Source organism: Schistocerca cancellata, chromosome 4 (genome assembly GCF_023864275.1).
Source record: "Schistocerca cancellata isolate TAMUIC-IGC-003103 chromosome 4, iqSchCanc2.1, whole genome shotgun sequence".
Lineage (NCBI taxonomy): Eukaryota > Metazoa > Arthropoda > Insecta > Orthoptera > Acrididae > Schistocerca > Schistocerca cancellata.
This window is the reverse complement of record NC_064629.1, coordinates 573,053,800-573,072,363: the sequence shown is the minus strand read 5'-3', so window position 1 is coordinate 573,072,363 and position 18,564 is coordinate 573,053,800.

Here is an 18,564-nt window from a genome sequence, read left to right as displayed (position 1 = left end):
GCTGGTTTCTACATAATCTGTATGTAGTGGGACGTATATGCCCCACAGAACTTCTTAGAATGTAGAAAACAGTGATATGTGGTAAATCAAAGCCATCTTGATCTTTTATGTTGGGAAAGTATGTGCGATATTTCACTGCCATGAGAATAAATGTGCTTTTATACTGATTTGCTATACTTTTTTCCATATTTGACAACCTGATAAAATCATTCTACAAACAAAAATTTAGCTTTGAAAATCCCAGGTTCACGTGAAAACATGGATCATGTTTCCACTTCACTGATTTTCTAAATCGGTCAGACGTAGACCTCAGTTTAGCGACGCATAGTTTCCAACCGCTTGTGTTAGTGTACTAACAGTGACTGAAGACAAACACTTTTCTGGTATATTCCTAATATAACTGTGTAAATTTCCTCATAGAAGTCATCCTGACTCAACCAATTAGCTAAATCAGAATAGCGCTTGCTCTGGTTTAATTAAAGGCAGCAACCAAGTTATTGTCTGACAGAAACAGTGCGTAAATTTTTAAATTTCTTTTCGAATCAGAAAATCCCGAAAATCGAGTGTGCGGGAGGTTTCAAAGAGTACTGATGAAATTCTACTTTTAACTGAGATGGACAAGTACAATTTGGAACACTACAAGCCAATCGAGGCAGTCAGCAAGAGCTTGCAACAAGTCCGAAAAACTGATCAAAAGGAATGAAAAGGAAGTCAGTATCGTACATCTCATATCCCGTCGAAATCGCGGGCTTTAGAAGTCGAGCATTTGCTCTGATTTAGGACCGTCAGTAGCAGAATTCTGCCGTCCAGTTGTTGGAGAAACCATCCCGGAATTCACATGGAATTATTTGGAACATCCATAGGAAAATTAAAAGGGAACGAACACCCAGGGATTTAAACCATGTTCATACCAAAAATTAGCTCAGTGACTTTACGGAATCACTGCGCCATGGACGGTATTGAACTGATATACTTGTGGAGATTACAGACAAATGTTCCCTGTAACGACACGGGGAACGGAAGGTCATACGTTTTGTAAGCGGGTCAGCTTATGCCCATAGCGTAACGTTACGAGGATGTCAGCTCAGAATACGTCTTGTTGATTTTTTAATGGATAACTGAGCTACGCAACATTAATTATCCGGAATATTACCACGTTGTAGACTTTGTTCTTTTTGTGATGTTCAACAACCTGCTGACAATGAAGCTGTTATAGAAAACTTATAGACGGGACTTTCGGTGTGGATGTTACAGGGCACATCTTGACGTTAGCCTTCGGCGATTTTAGGAAATGACACGAAAACCAAGTAAAGACGATTAGAATAGGATTCGATGTATAGACTTTACACTTGACACTCCGGTTACGCCAAGTCAAATTTCGTTTTATCATTGCGGGTTACCTCGTCACAAATTTATGTCCGTAACTAAGCATCTTTCAGTGGTCAGAACTGACGTGAATACGGTTTTAAAACTGAAACTTCCTGTCGTATTATAAAAATGTAATCCGAAACTGAACTTGAAACCAGTACCGTGCCTAACACAAAGTCTTACTCCGCAAGAAGTTCAAAAAAGTGACAACTTCACTGTAGAGTGAAAGAGTTTGTCTGGAATATTGACTAACACTGCAAACATAGTAATTCAACGAAATTTGAGTATTTATGCATTTTTCGTACAGAGTTCACAATTGTGACCCAAATATTTTAGCTAAATATTAAAAGGCTTATACTATTAGGAACACATTACTTTCAGTAATGGAAATCAAACATAGATTTGTTCGAGAGTGAAATTCGCCCATATATCTACTACAGGGACTTTATAATTATAGCTGTTGTGAGGTTATTTGAAGCGTACGTGTTCTTCACTTATCAGTATAAATATCGTCCAACGTGGTGTAGTAACATAATCTTCCACACGAAGTGTTTAGCAGAATGATAAATAGAGCAAGTATATCAGACGTTGAAAGTACTTTGGTAACCTGTGAAAGAAAAAAGTGTTGCTTATATAATACTTCGTAACGTCTGCTGCTCGCAGCCACTGTAACATTCGTCGTAATTACCCGTACAAAAACATCAGGTCGTATAATGCTGTCTCATGAGAAAGTGATGAACGGTACAGTCCATTAGGAAACTGACACGGCACAACAAAACCACAAACTCATAGTTCATCGTAAAACATTATCAAATCTTCACCCTAATTTCTTTATATAATACACAGATAAATAATGTATGCTCATGATGTTCGATTCTTGTTTAAAATTCACGTTTATCGATCAGTCCCAGTTTTATCTCCTTATTGTGCTAAAACAATTTTTTCCAGAAGCAGCGATATTAAACTGAGGCGCTCTGTTTTCTGTCCATTAATTTTTGCCACGATATTTAATTTAAAACGTTGCTCACAAGAGATGTATACAAAAACTGGATTGAAAATAAAGCACTGGCTCACGATCGGTGGTCTGACAGTTTTTCCTTCTGCGTGAAAGTGAATTTTCGGTGCTACTCAACAGTCTTTTAAGAGAATACTAGAAAAGTTCATTCCCACAGAAGATAAAAAAATGCAAACAACTTAAGAAAATACAAGGAGAATACAACTTTTCGATACGTGGCTAAATGACGCGTGAAAGAATGTTAAGTGTCAACTGATGCCATAAGACTCAGGCGTGGTATCATTCTGTAGTTGTGTAAAGATAGTAGGAAAGTGAAAAATTATTTAGAGATTAATTTAGGGTTGAAAAATTGATGATTCGAATAATGAAGAAAGGTTAGAGTTTAGCGTACCTACGACAATGAAATTATTAAGGACGGAGCACAAGCTCGTGTGCGGGGAGATGGTGAATGAAATCGGCCGCACCCCTTCAGTGGAATCATCCCGACATTCGTCTTCAAAGATTTAGGGAAATCACAGAAATCCTAAATCTGAATGACTTGACAGGAATTTGAACCGCCGTCCTTCAGAATGCGAGTCGTGTGTCTTACGTGTACTTCACATTGTTGGGTTTGAAGAAAGACAGGAAGAAGGAAATATGGAAGGAAGATTGAGATTTAACGACCAGTCGACGGCGAAATCGTTAGAGACGCAACGTAAGCTCGTCTAGGACTGGGGAATGGAGTAAATATAACCCGACCACGGTTTTACTGCACTTGGCCTCCCGCGGCCGTTATCGGAAACACGTCGTGATGTTACAGTCAGCAAGTACAGCGGTGACTGAGGAAAATGTATCGAATTATGCATAATTTCAAGACATTTATGCACACAGTATCAAGTGTTTCAGCGTGTCCTCGTGAAGTTTCACAACAGAAAGTCACTCCCAGGTGCAATAATACAGTATTGGGGTCGACGAAAAAGGCGTATACTTTTCAACATAAAGCTCCCGGAATTCACCACAGTTGATCTAGGTACCCACGGAAAACGTAATTCTGAATGGACAGATGGGGATTTGAGCCCAACACCCCCCGAACGTGAGCCCACAGCGCTCGATTCCACGATTAAAGGGACCTGCATTGATGGATCCGAGATGTACGCGGAAGTGTGCAGTGTAATAATATACATCTAAAGAGTTGGAAAGGTGCCGTGAAATGTGAAGCCCTGTCACAGTGTTGAAACGTCTGTGTCTCTACTTGTTAGCCGAGATAGAAAGGCTGACATTTTCTGCGGGCGGCAGCTCTCAGCATTAGGCCTCATCTTCGCGGCACTTAACTGCAGCTCAGCACGACCTTTCAGCAAACCCTCTCACTGAGCACACACCATCCTGTTTGACAGAGTTCACTCTATAAACTCGCACTAACTTTCCTCATCTACTAACTGTTGTATTATCCGCTACTCGCTAGCACACAAATAGAGAAAATGACACTTAACGCTGATAATCTAACAAAAGCAATTTAGTCTTCTAGAGGAAGCGCACGATCTTCCTAATTCAACGTTTATATGCCAAACACAATGTTAGTAGATAATGAGACATATTTTGATGTCGTAACTGTTGCGATGTAAACGGCATCGACGAAGTTCTGCTATAGTATTCAAGTGCTAGAGGGATATTACATAAAAGCATGTACGACTGTATCAATTGCTTATATATCTACATAGATTATAGAATCATGGTATCACCTGTAAGACATTTATGTTCGTAGCCTATCACTTGTTGTCTTACAGTATCCCCCCCTCCACCCCCACCCCGCCGCCACAGCCTTATTTAAAATTTAACGTCGTGACTTTCTGCTCTTCATTATTTCCTGCTCACAGTCCAACTCCTTCTGCCCACATCATATATGCTCTCAGAGGAAAACTACATTTTACAGTCTCTGACTTCGTTCTTCGTGCTACATTGCATTTTACACATGTGGTCTGAATGGTAGTTTACGGGAACTTTAGCCGTTCCATGGTTAAAATTTATTTAGTGTATATTTGAAAAATAAAAGGTCAAAAACTTTCTTTCTTTGGTATAAATAATACACTTCCACTAAGTCTGAAAAGGCAACGAAAATCCCACATGCTGTCGGAATTTACTGAATACAGACAAAGTCTTGATCCTTACTGGACGGTTATGTTTCAATAAACATAAACAAAATCATTAAATCGCTGGCACAGAATACAAATTCTGAAATCGAAACTTCTGAACATCCATATTTGAAAAGCCAACTCAATTAGATTAAAACAAAGTTTACTATCAACAACACAATATTTTCAAAACAAGCACATAAATTCCGAGAATGTATTCCTCTTTTTTTTAAAAAAACGGTTATTTACCAAACAAAATATCATACATATTTCGTCAAAGTAGTTTTTCCTTATCATTTCGGTTAAACTGACTGAAGGTACATCGACACTCCGAAGGCCTCTGTGCAGAGCATGGCGGAGGGTGTTTTGTACCACTAGGAGTCATTTCCTTTACTGTTACACTCACAAGTGATGCAGCGTGGGAAATGTGACAGCCCATACGCCTGTTTACCGACCCTAATCTCATTTATTTTGGTCCTTACGGTTCCGACGAGAAGTCAACGTGGATGGTACTAGAATTGTTCTGCAGTATGTTGCAAATGCTAATTCTTGAAATTTCGTCACTAATCTTAGCGGGCCGAGCGGGATTGGCCGAGCGGTCTATGGCGCTGCAGTCATGGACTGTGCCGCTAGTCCCGACGGAGGTTCGAGTCCTCCCTCGGGCATGGGTGTGTGTGTGTTTGTCCTTAGGATAATTTAGGTTAAGTAGTGTGTAAGCTTAGGGACTGATGACCTTAGCATTTAAGTCCAATAAGATTTCACACACATTTGTTTTTTTTTTTAATCTTAGCGTAAATTTCGTCTTCCTGCCTCCGAGGATCTCCGATGCGCACGGAACATTTCAGTGAAACTCTGGTACTCATCGAATCGACCGCTAGTAAGTCTAACACCATGCCTCCAAATTATCTCGAAGTATTCCTTAATACGTACTTGTGGGAATCCCAAACACTCGATAAGTATTAAACCATAGGTCGTATAGGCGTTCTACATCCACTTTGGTTTATATGTGCGCCCTACACTTTCCAAGACCTCTCCCAGTAAACATATCTGAGTAGATCATTCGCATTCTCTAGAAATGACCTTATGTGCTAGATTCCATGTCATGCCGTTATGCACCGCTACGTCTTGATATTTAGTGGTAAGCTCGTACGTATTCCATGGGAGTGTTATAGGACCATTACTTTTCACAATACGTACAAATGAACTAGTGGATAACGTCAGTAGTTCCATGAGGACTTTCGCAGATGATGCTGTTGTATACAGAGAAGTTAAAACGTTAGAAAATTGTAACTAAGTGCAGGATGACCTGTAGAGAATCGAAGCTTCCCGTAGGAATTGGCAGTTGACCTTCAAAATACACAAATGTAAAGTATTGTGTATAAATAGGCAGAGAGACCCATTACTGCATGATTACGTGGTTGCAGAACACTTCCTGGAAGCAGTCATATCCACAAAATATCTTAAAGTATGGGCTATTTGAAGTGTAAAAACACCATGAAACTAATTGCAGGTAAGGCACACACAGACTGAGATTCGTCGGAAGAACGCTTAGGAAATGTAGTCCACCTACAAAACAGGTAGCTTACAATACCATAGTTCGACCAATACCTGAACATCGCTCGTCAGTCCAGAATCCGTAAGAGATAGGATTGATAGAGAAAACAGAGGAAATACAAAGAAGAGTAGTGCGATTCGTTACAGGTATATTTAGAATACACGACAGCGCCACGGATAAGCTCAGCCAACTCCAATGGCAGGCGCAGCAAAAGAGGAATTCTCCATCACGGTGCACTTTACTGTTAAAGTTCCGAGAGCGTACGTTCGAAGAAGAAGAATGAGCTGCGTATCTATGGCGGTAAGATCCTGAAAGTGAAATTAGAGAGATTCGAGCACACACGGAGACTTACCAGCGATCGTTCTCCCCTCGAAACATTTGCGATTGCACCAGGAAAAAGAGGAGATGACAGTGGTTTACAAACTACCCTTTGACGCCGTAAAGTGGCTCTCGAAATATAGATGTAGAAGTAAGTGTTAATAGACGTGACTGATTTAAACGGCATACCATTAATACGGTACTCGTTCATAACAGGAATGTTTCTCCCCACATTAGCTAACATATAACCATATTTACAGTAAGCTACCCATTTATGTCTACAAATAGAGTTCTGCCCAGTTGGAAAACAACAGAACCTGAAATAAATTTCGTTCATCGCACTCTATATCATGGCTGCAAAAACAAAAGAATTCTGAAGCCTGATTTAATACTTTCTACTACCTGTCCAAGACGTACTGAAACTCTACAGTGGTAAGACGCCGGACTGAGCAGAGGCTGAAATCCCATTTGGCCATACAAATTCAGATAGTCCGTGCTTTCCATAAATCGCTTATGGCGAATGCTAGGGTGATTTGTTTAAAAAGGACACGTCCTTTTCCTGATCCTAAGCCCGCAATACCGCTATCTTTGCTTGAATATTTTAATGTACAAAGGTGGTAATTAATTCCTCTCAATATACGGAAGTTTCCGTTGCGGTATACTTCCACAGGAACCATTATCAAACAAAACACTGGCTGAACAAAGTAATTCAGTAAAATACCGAGCACATTTTAAACTGACGAAACTAATGTGGACAAAAACATGCCCATATGCTGCATGGGTCTTCAGAAGCAGTTGTGTGTATCTTGCGGTTCTTGTACAACAGCCGGCCGCGGTGGTCTAGCGGTTCTGGCGCTGCAGTCCGGAACCGCGGGACTGCTACGGTCGCAGGTTCGAATCCTGCCTCGGGCATGGGTGTGTGTGATGTCCTTAGGTTAGTTAGGTTTAAGTAGTTCTAAGTTCTAGGGGACTTATGACCTAAGATGTTGAGTCCCATAGTGCTCAGAGCCATTTGAACCATCTTGTACAACATGCGCTGCGAAATTAAGTCATATAAACAGAGGTGTCTGCTAACTGTGATGTTTAGGCACCGTTGTTGACGTCAAGGTGATGCAAGCTGCACGCCACCGCTGCGGAAGAGGCGTTGCATAAACTGAAGGTTGTGTGCGTCGCTGTTTACGGACGTCGTCCTGTGTTTGTGGCTGGAGGCGCGCTTTCTCAGATACTATCTGCTGTTTGTAACGAGTCTTCCCCACAAGGCCATTCGGTAGACTGCCACAGTGTCACGCCTCTTCGACAAGCGGTTTAAAGTTCTCAAATACAAAAACAATGCTAATCTAAACTGTTCAACAAGTAGCATCCTCAGCACTTGTAAGAGCCGTGAATTATGGAGAAAACCTAAAATAGTTATTTCATTAAAGTCAGGGAGGGATCACAACATGCACAGCTACTCTAGGTCTGCATCGTTCCTCTGCAATCTCCTGAAATTGTATGAAAACAAAATACTACAAAAATTCAAGCTTCACATTGTGTTACAACTAAAAATACAGCGGGATGGTTTCAGACACATAAAAAACTGTTCAAGTAAGGTTCTGACCCTTATGAAACATACAGAGAAAGGTTTCAAAACTAACTTAGTCTCTGGTGTTGCACTGCCGGTCGCATATGACACTGTTGTTCTTGTTCCTGTGGTCATCGATCGGAAGACTCTCTGCCCGTACAAAGGAATGTCTCAGACACAGCCAACTGAGTCGGCTCATATTTGGCAGGTTGCTTGAGTTCAACCTAAAATGAAAGTCTCTAAGATATTTTGGCTCAATACCCCCTGTACCCGTTTCTGAGAAAACAGTCCCTAAAGTTCATGATACGAAATCGACTCCAAAGTAACAAGATCAGTAGCTAATTGAAAACTGAGCGCTTTTCATCATCTATATGGGATCCACAAACTCATATTTTCCTATAAATTGAGGCGAGAAACTTTTTTGACCGTCGCCTATGTAATCATAAAGTAAACGCAATACGTTGACAGCGTCGTTGGCGTAGTGATCAACGCATTTGACAGGGGTGCAGAGAGCCTGTGCATTCCTTTTTCTCATTTGCATTGATTGGAATAGAAAAGAGTTAAAAAATAGGTATATGAATTAGGAATAATAACAGCGCCGGCAAATAAGTATCTCAAATGATTTTCATTGGTAAAGAAGTAAAATTTTAAGCCTCGTTATACGAAAACAATTCCGAGTAAGAGTGTTTCGAAGAAGAGAAATTTATTTGTTTATCTTGTCATTAATTCTTATTGATTTACTTTCCTCATTAACCCTTCTATTCTTGCCAGTTTCGAACAGGAAAAAATACAAATAAGAAAATGCAACGCACTTTGCAATCGAACACAGGTTCTCTGCTCCAAAGCTAGATGCCTTGGTCGCTACGCCGTCGGTGCTTTCGTTGCTCGGAAATGCGTTTGCTGACCCCATATATGATCACAAAAATATTCAATTTTCAATGAATTTTAGATGCCGTCAATTCTGAGGCTGCCGCTCGTCATGAAGTTTGAGGGTGCTTTTCTCAGAAACGGCTTGGGGTGGAGGGGGAGGGAGGAGGAGGAGGAAGTTGGAAGTGTTGAGCCAAAATAGAGACTTTCATTTTAGGTTGTACGCAAGCGACCTACCACATATGAGCCGAATCTGTTAGCCGTGTTTGAGGTCTACCACTCGTTAGTCTATCCTACGTCAGTCTCTTTATTTCTGCGTATCTACTGCCGCCTACATCCATTTGAACCTTATTACTGTAGTCAAACATTAGTCTGCCTCCACAATTTTTACACCCCTCTCCGACTCCATTCATTCCCTAACCCCCCCCCCCCCCCCCCACCCCTTCGTCCTCCCACCTCCCACATGCACAAACTTCCCTCCAGTTCCAGTTAACTATTCCTTGATGTCTCATGATGTATCCTGCCAATCTGCCACTACTTTTATTCAAGTTGTGCAGTATCTATTTACTAGTTATCCGATCTATCCATATAATCTTCAATATTATTCTGTATCATTACATTTCATAACTCCTCCTCTCTTCCTGTCGGTACTGTTTAAATTCCACGTTTCACTTCAATATAAGGCTACACTCCAGTCAAATACTTTCAGAAAATGAAATGACACAATTTCAGAGACGTTACTGGTCACACACAGATATGATTTTAAGTATATACACTGAAGTGGCGAGTGAAAATTTGTACCAAGGCCGGGAATCGAGCCAGGGTCTGTCGCTTACTAGGCAGGCGTTTTAGCCACGAAGCCACCTTGGTACAGCGATTTACACACCTGCACGAATTACCCTGGCACGCCTCCCCCCTGGATCCAAATTCTCACTGACGCCTAAGTCTACTTCGAATTCCCCCTTACACACGAACAGAATTGCTGAGGCTCTCCATGTTCTGGAACAGCATCTCAGCATCAAACGTAAATGTGGGATGCAGCCTGAAACCCAGCTACTGGTGGTTTTATTCACAATATGATCTGGGATGCGTTTGACAGCAGGCGAACTCTCGAGGTTATCCCACGTACCCTGACTGCAAATCTGTACGTCAATCTAGTAACTCGACCTGCTGTGCTGCATTCATGAACAGCAATCCAGGCGGTGTTTTACGACAGCATAACGCTATTGTAGTCCAAGATGGCCTACAGAGTGTCGACACGTCGCCTTTGCCTGCGTGATCACCAGAACTATCTCCAGTCGGGCACATACGGGACGTCATCGGACGGCAACTCCAGAGTCATCCTCAACCTACGCTAATCGTCCCTGTATTGATCCACAAAGTGCAACAGGCATGGAACTCTATCCCACAAACTGACATCCGGCACCTGCGCAACCCAATGAATCCACGTTTCATGCTTTTATTAAAAATTCTGGAGATTCCACCGGTTATTAACGCACCAACATTTCACATTTGTAATAGCTTATCTTTCGCTTATATTAACCCGTGAGCTTGCAACATTACTCAAATATATTACCTAGAGAAATGTATTCGCAAAATTTCACTGCTCTAATTTAATTATTTTTTGGTGTTATGACTTTTCTTCCGTTAGTGTATTTTGGAGTACCCTGATCCTTCATTCCAGTGTACCATTGATGATTTGTGGGAAACAAATAACTATAGCAATGATGTAGCTCAGTAGAGGGACGACAGACTGTAGAAAGTGGACTATTGCTACACACGGAAAAGAATCAAAAACAGGCAGGCAGGCAGACAGACAGGAAAACAGTAGATACAAAATTTCTTTAGTAGCCGCCAGAGTAATCTAGTGTCCTCTGGATTTTTTGAGCAACGGTTATCAGTGACTAGAAACAGTTAGCGAAGGAAACTTCTGGAATTGAATCATTGATAGCTTGGGCATTTGGATACCCATCGGATTGTGTAGCAGACAGCTCTTCACTATGGTCCTGATGTTTGCATACCTTATACCGAATCACTCTAGTAACACCTGATCTCATCCCCTACTAAAATTGCTTTAATGAAAGATGAATCTCTCAGATATGTCACCAAAATCTACAGTAGTTTCCAAGCGTGTTACCTCTTTTTCTTCGCTATGGCTTAAATCGGGAAAAAGTTTTCCAAATAACAAATATTTATCAAGGACACTATTAACTCAACCACCCATACTCACCACTTCCTCGCATATCAATCTTATGAACAAGCGTCCGCAGCTCGTGGTCGTGCGGTAGCGTTCTCGCTTCCCGCGCCCTGGTTCCCGGGTTCGATTCCCGGCGGGGTCAGGGATTTTCTCTGCCTCGTGATGACTGGGTGTTGTGTGATATCTTTAGGTTAGTTAGGTTTAAGTAGTTCTAAGTACTAGGGGACTGATGACCATAGATGTTAAGTCCCATAGTGCTCAGAGCCATTTGAACCATTATGAACAGGCGCCGGATTTGTGCCTGCTGGATGCGATCACTACTATATAGATAGAATTATCCAAGAATTGGTTTAAAGTAATTTAGGGCAACCACGGAAAACCTAAATTTAGGTGGCAGGATACGAATTTGATCTCCGCTCCTGACGAATGTTGACCCACTATTCTGCCCATTGTACCGTCTTTGCCGATCACTTTCTCTGAATACTATTCGATGATTTTACTTACTTATTTATTGCTATGTTTCTTTAGACCAACGACCTTGTCGCAATTGTAACACCGCTTCCCGTTAAATCACCGAAGTTACACGCTGTCGGGGTTCGCCAGAACTTGGATGGGTGACCATCCGGTCTGCCGAGTGCAGTTTGGCAACGGGGTGCACTAAGGCTTTGGGAGGCCAACTGAGGAGCTACTTGACTGAAGAGTAAAGGCACCGGTCACGAAAACTGACAGGCCGGGAGAGCAGTGTGCTGACTACATGACCCTCCGTATCAGGATCGGGTGACGCCTAAAAGCTGAGGATGACGCGTCGGCCGGTCGGTACCTTTCGGTTCAAATGGCTCTGAGCACTATGGGACTTAACTTCTGAGGACATCAGTCCCCTAGAACTTAGGACTACTTAAACCTAACTAACCTAAGGACATCACACACATCCATACCCGAGGCAGGATTCGAACCTGCGACCGTAGCGGTCGCGCGGTTCCAGGCTGTAGCGCCTAAAACCGCTCGGCCACTTCGGCCGGCGTACCTTTCGGCCTTCACGGCCTGTTTTTATATTTCTTTAGCCCCGTCACGTAGCACACCTAAACGAGTTGTATTTACAGGGTAAGTAAAATACATATGAATTTGTGAATGTCTAAAAAATTCCTTCCACTATGGAAGTAACAGATACGGAAAACGTGGGTAACTAAAACAATAGCAAGCGCAGAAAAATTATCAAGATGAAATACGGTTTAAGTGTTACTGATCACAATAGCAAAGAAAATAAGAAAAGAGAAAAATCCATTTCCACTCCACCTTTGGTGTAGTGTTAATCTCAGTGTAAAGACAATCCTAGTCATCCCAATGGCAGAGTGCACCGCCTAGTTCTATCGCGTCTTGAGACATTTGCTCTTATTTGAAAGCTGCAATACAATTATATTATATAGTAAAACGCTATTAAGCTATATGAGCGCCTTAGCTGGCCACTTTGTCGTGCACAGTGCATTTCTGCAGGGTTCATTGAGTCAACGAATAATAAAATTGATTCATTACGTTTCTGCTAGCAGAAAGACAGGAAGAGTGGTTAACCGTTGAGCATTCTGTCCTCGTTTATATTTCACGAAATCTCATAAACGCTTTTGCATCTCTTTTTCTTAGGCATGATGGATGGTCAACATCAGAGAGCTCTTTTATAGACGTTTAGCGTTTCCATGGTGACCATTAATTACCGTCAGACGCAACGTTCAGTCCTGCTACATTGAAACAACTTTTTGCAGTTACAAATCCTCCAGAACAGGTGTTACCTTTCACAGTCTCTAGGTGATACAGAAATGCCTTACCTTAACAGCATGTACTTTGAATCTGTGTGAATTTTATCATTTCGTGAGTAATCTATAATTAATTACTGACATAGTGCTTCGAGTATACCAATATAATGACGATCTAAGTTGCTGGAGATTCTTGTGTAATGAAGCTAATTTTGCTAATGAGTTTCATCTACGAGGAAACCATGGCTGGCAAACAGCTGGTTGTATAACCGTTAGTCTAGCTACCAACTAATTTACCCAGGCTCTACTTCGATGACTGTTCAACTACTTTAGCAGTCCCATTCGCGCTCGCCTTCTGTTTTATGAGTTAATTTTTTAAAGTGCTATTTTCAGTTTAGACATCACTGATTGACCGTGGAGTTGAGCACAATGTCTCTAGTGATGCGTAGCCCAATATTGTTTATAAATAACCTGTATCATGACGTCCAACTTTGTACCAGCTGTATCAAAATTCATCGTGACACAGCTCCTGTCCTAGTATTTCGTAAAGAGCCAACTGCAACGTAGGTGGTACTCATCCAGAAACTTGGTTTGAACACCACAGTGTTAGACTAGACATTGTCCTGTTGGAGCGAGTGTGTATGTCCTTGCATTCCTCCACGCTTTGAACTGAATTACCCAGCCAGTTATAGGGGCATCTACATTTTAATGTAGACTCTGAGCCACGGTGCTAGTTAACTTTTTGACGCACACGAATTGTTGTCTGAGGCAAGAAACGCGAGGATTCAACCCTAGACCTTGGCATTTCTAGTCTGACAACTGACCACCGAGTCACCATCATCGTAAACTGAAAATTTTTAAGATTTAAATTTCTGTTTACTTTGCGTCCTCGGAACTACGAGTATTATGTCAGAATTCTCTTATGTACATTGTGATTTAACTGGACGGAATCATACTCTCACATTCTAGTATACATCATGATACACACTTTTAAGTTACTAAGCGATTCAGGAATATTTCCTGCATAATTTAATTTTTCACTTTTATTTGCATTTATAAGGATGTTGCGGTGTTGTTTGTATGCATACTAATGTGAAAGAGTTGTTTTTCATTCTAACGCAGCAATTACAAAATTATAAAACTTATTTAGTATTTTTAAAAACCAGTTACATTATTATTATTATTTTCGTTATTGTTAACACTATAAATATTATGTATTAAAATTACTGAATTAAAATCATAGATTGTACAAAGAAGTTATTTTTATGTGCAGCCACCGAAATTGATTTTAAATGGTTTCTTTGATATTACCTTTGGGTCTCTTTGGCGGAAATATGATGTACGACATGTTTGTTTGATGGACTTATTTTTATTCTGCGTGTATTGTGAGCTGTTGTTCTAAAAGGTTAATAAAATATCCAAGGAAGGAAGACTGGGTTCAACGTCCCTTCGACATCGTGGTCATTAGACACGGAGCACAAACTTGGATTGTGTCAAGGGTGGGGAAGGAAATTGTCAGTGCCCTTTCAAAGGAACAATCCCCGTATTTTCCTGGAGCGATGTAGGGATGGCCGGATTCTGGGTTGACCGTTGTCCTCCCCAACGAGAGTCTCGTGTGCTAACTACTAAAGTCAAGACAAAATTCATCGATAGTAATACAGATAACCTAACATGTCCCTGGATTTTCCCCCTAAAAGCAGTAAATACCGCACCTCATGACATACTGTGCCAAAGCGAAACATAGAGTAATTTACGGAAAAGAGAAAAAGTTAAGTTCTCTAGTCTCTCGAGGTACTGAGAATCGCTTGAGACAACCACATCACTGTTCCAGCGAGGTTAGCTGTACGCCATTACAATTATAATTTTTTTATGCTAATAGAAAAGAGATGGTTCGAACATCAACTGTGTTTTATAGTATCGACTATCGGTAAACATATCTTCTTTTATTCCAGAGAAATAATCCACAGCTTAACGTCACATTAAGCCTTTTGCGCCTATTCGTGTGCTTCTTAAGCCAGCAAATGGATGAGAGCAATGAAACGAAGGTGAACCTGCGAAAAATTAATTTGTAACGTCTATCAGATGACTTCATAAATTGAAGAATCGGAATTTTATCTTGTGGAAAAGAGGGTCGCTCAGCTAGCCTAATAATTTCCATTTTTCGTGATTAAAAAGATTTTATTTTTTCCCTGTTTTAAAATTATGCAGATATCGGAAAACCGGTTGAACACATACATGATCAACTTAACGAGGCATTCATTTTCTTCTTCCTTTTATTTTTATAGCGTTCACTGCAATTAATATTCGGACGGCAAACTCATATCCTGAACGTAGCCACTGAATTTTCCGTCAAGTTGTGTAACTTGATTTGACTATCTCTTCACGTTACTTGGCAGATTTGATTAATTACTACTTTCACAAGAATTTATTTCAAGTCTTTAAAATTCCAAGTGATTTTTTAGTGGTTCTCTTGCAAATTTCCTGTTCCACAGTCCCAAATTTGTGCATAATTTTGTTTTGCTAGCGTAAATGGAATCATTTCACTTCCATCACCTCACTGACGGTATCGGACACTGTGTGAACACACAGCAATTTTTGCGATAGGGATTTAGGAAATCCAATTTGTATAGAGCAGAGGAGGTGGTCTCCCCATCTGGCACAATGTCACGACTTCGATTTCATACACACTGGTACATGTTTCGCGAAAACTGCGAACACCTAAATAAAGATAAGTAACTCCACTACTTCCGAATACAGTTAAATAATTTCGCAACCAAGACTGATTTTATTCTGAAACATTTCTACTGTCTTCCGAGTAAGTACCATGCCATTATTCTTTTGTACGTAGAACGCCCATAGGTGTATAGAGGTTTTGACATGCTTTCCGAAAGACTGCATCTTACCAATATGTATCGCTTTCGCACTCATCGCAAGTATATCTATTAAAACATTCACTAGCATGGTTAAGACAGTAAAAATATTAATAATAAAACTTTAAGCTGGTGTTTTGCGGTTAGGAGGTCGTCTGCCGAATCTTCACGAGCAACAGTAGTACATACAGCAACAAACTCGCAAACAAACACACTAAGTGCGTATTCAGTGTGTGCCGCACTGTTGAAGCGAACGACACCTCACTCCTTGTTGGGTGTTTCACTCGCGAAAGCATCACTGCAGTATATGGCAACTTCAAACAAATATAGTTTCGTACGTATTGATAACAGGACACATGCTAAAATGACTTTTTCTCTGAAATTGTTCCCTCGAATGAAGAACTGTTCCTTTTAAAATACGGTGTATACGCCATAGCAAAGAGTATCTTCGTTAATAACTAAACAAATACCGATACACCACGATAGTTGATGGAAACCACTGAGAAAATATAATTCTGGTTCCAAGACTTAGCGTTCAGCTTGCAATAACTTGCAATAACTATTTTTTCTCTAGACCAAAATATGAGTACATGGCTCTAAGTTCTGATAATGTGATACTAAATTACACTGACACATTTTCATCTAGTCAAAGAACAGAGCAAAGCATTAAATACTGGACTTTATCGACAGACCACGAATTAGTAGCCCGCATCTCGTGGTCGTGCGGTAGCGTTCTCGCTTCCCACGCCCGGGTTCCCGGGTTCGATTCCCGGCGGGGTCAGGGATTTTCTCCGCCCCGTGATGGCTGGGTGTTGTGTGCTGTCCTTAGGTTAGTTAGGTTTAATTAGTTCTAAGTTCTAGGGGACTGATGACCATAGATGATAAGTCCCATAGTGCTCAGAGCCATTTGCACGAATTAGTAAATACGTTAACGGTTCCATCAATCTAGAAACAATTCATTTCAAACAAGTACTTGGAATGTAAGGAAGTAAATAAACGAACTAGGAGGTTTAAATGTTTTATGAGAAGAATGCTTAAATGTTTTATCGTAAATTATTAAATTTGTGCAGTGGAGAAATAGACAGTATGATTAAGAAATGTATTTAAAACGAATCGTGTTGAAAATGTGTGTGCTGAGTGAGAAGTACCTGAAGAGATTTCCAGGAACACCTGCAGCAGCCACTAGGTGAAGAATGGTAAACGCGACGTTGGTTGGAAATACGATCTTGGAAGCATTTGTAGCGTAGGATGTAAACTCAAAATGACCTCACTGGAACATCGCTGAAGATCAGCGGTAATGAGACAGCATAAGACGCACAATATTGAGATTTATGAGAGTTCAGAGGAAACATAAGTTTTGATAGGATCATTAATAGTAGTGAGCTGCTCACTGCTGACTAAGATCTAAGTGGCAATGGAAAACCAGCATTCTTGATAATGCAGAAAGTAAGAGATTTTATAAGGTAGACGGATGTATTACACTAGCGACCACTGGCGCACATAAACCACTAGCGGTGCCAAGGAAACAGAGTTCAACGTTCCATCAGCATCTAGGTCATTAGGGTCAGATCAGTAACATAATTCAACAAATAAAGAAGATGTTGTCCCCTTTAGGGATAGAACCATACCACAGACTAAGGGAATTGTTACGACATGAAAGAAACTCAGTTCATTTACACATATCACATGTTCCATAGGAGAAGAGCTTCTTCCGTTTCAAGGCATAAAATGGTGCAAGATCGACGAAGTATGGCTGTTACGCTATGTAACTAGTTTTAAATATAAAAGTCGCTAACTGAAGAATTAACCACATCCCTCAAAGAGCTTAAATATATTATATAATATATTAATATGCAGAACTCGTAATATTTACAAACGCTGCGCAAAACACGACCTTATGTCTCACAACAATAAAAATAGTACAAAATGCCCGAAACTGCTTATGGTGGTGTCTAGTGAGGATTCCTTCATGTGATTCTAAAATCAGTCACTACATTAAAACACCGACCGGGAAACATCACGTGTTCCTAGGTGAACTATCCTCTAGGTACAACACTCTCCGCTTGGTGGGAAACAACAAAATATTTTGGCATTCGCCTGCAAGACGCCTCAGTTGTTGACAATAAATGTCATCAGTGATGAGTACATCTCGGGGAAGCAATCGTTGTACACCACAATGTCGCTGTTCCACCAGATAAATTATATTATCTTTTGTGGATGTGCGCAGGTCTTTATTCGGGGTATTGCTGCTTTGTTTTGGTTCCAACATTCCTTTCATTTTCTTATGCTAGCATAAAGACTCCATTTCTTGTTACCAGTAACGATACATGATAGGAACGGTCAGTGTTGTTCACGGGCCAGTTGATGGCTAGCATCCGCTGATTTTTATGATTTTGTCTTAGAGCATGCGGTACCTATACACGTGATATTTGAACCTTCCCCATGCATGTAAGTGTGGCACGATGGTAGAATGATTACAGTTCATCACATTTGCCAGTTCTTCAGTACAATGACGTGGATCATTGTGGATTAAAGCGTTTAAACGATTTTTATCAAACCCTGAAAGTCTTACTGAACGTGGAGTCACTAATGTCAAAAAAACCTTCTTGAAACGAGAAAACCGTGTTCTTGGCACGCTCTGTCGAATGACATTATCCCCAAACACGGCGCAAATGTTTCTGGCTTCCTTCGCTGCTGTAACCCCTCTATTGAACTCAGACAGAAGAAAATGTCAGCAATGTTCCGATTTCTCCACTTTTCCTCCATTTATAACGTCCACAGTTCGACTCACTATCTCCAAATGAGATAATGACAAATTGCAAACAGCAATAGTGAATTACAAATAAAATACGGCAATTGATAAATAAACCCATAGGAAACAGAATACTAACACACAAAAGAGTAAAACTATGAACTTATGGACTAATCTAATATTTGTTATACCAACTACATGTTCTGCG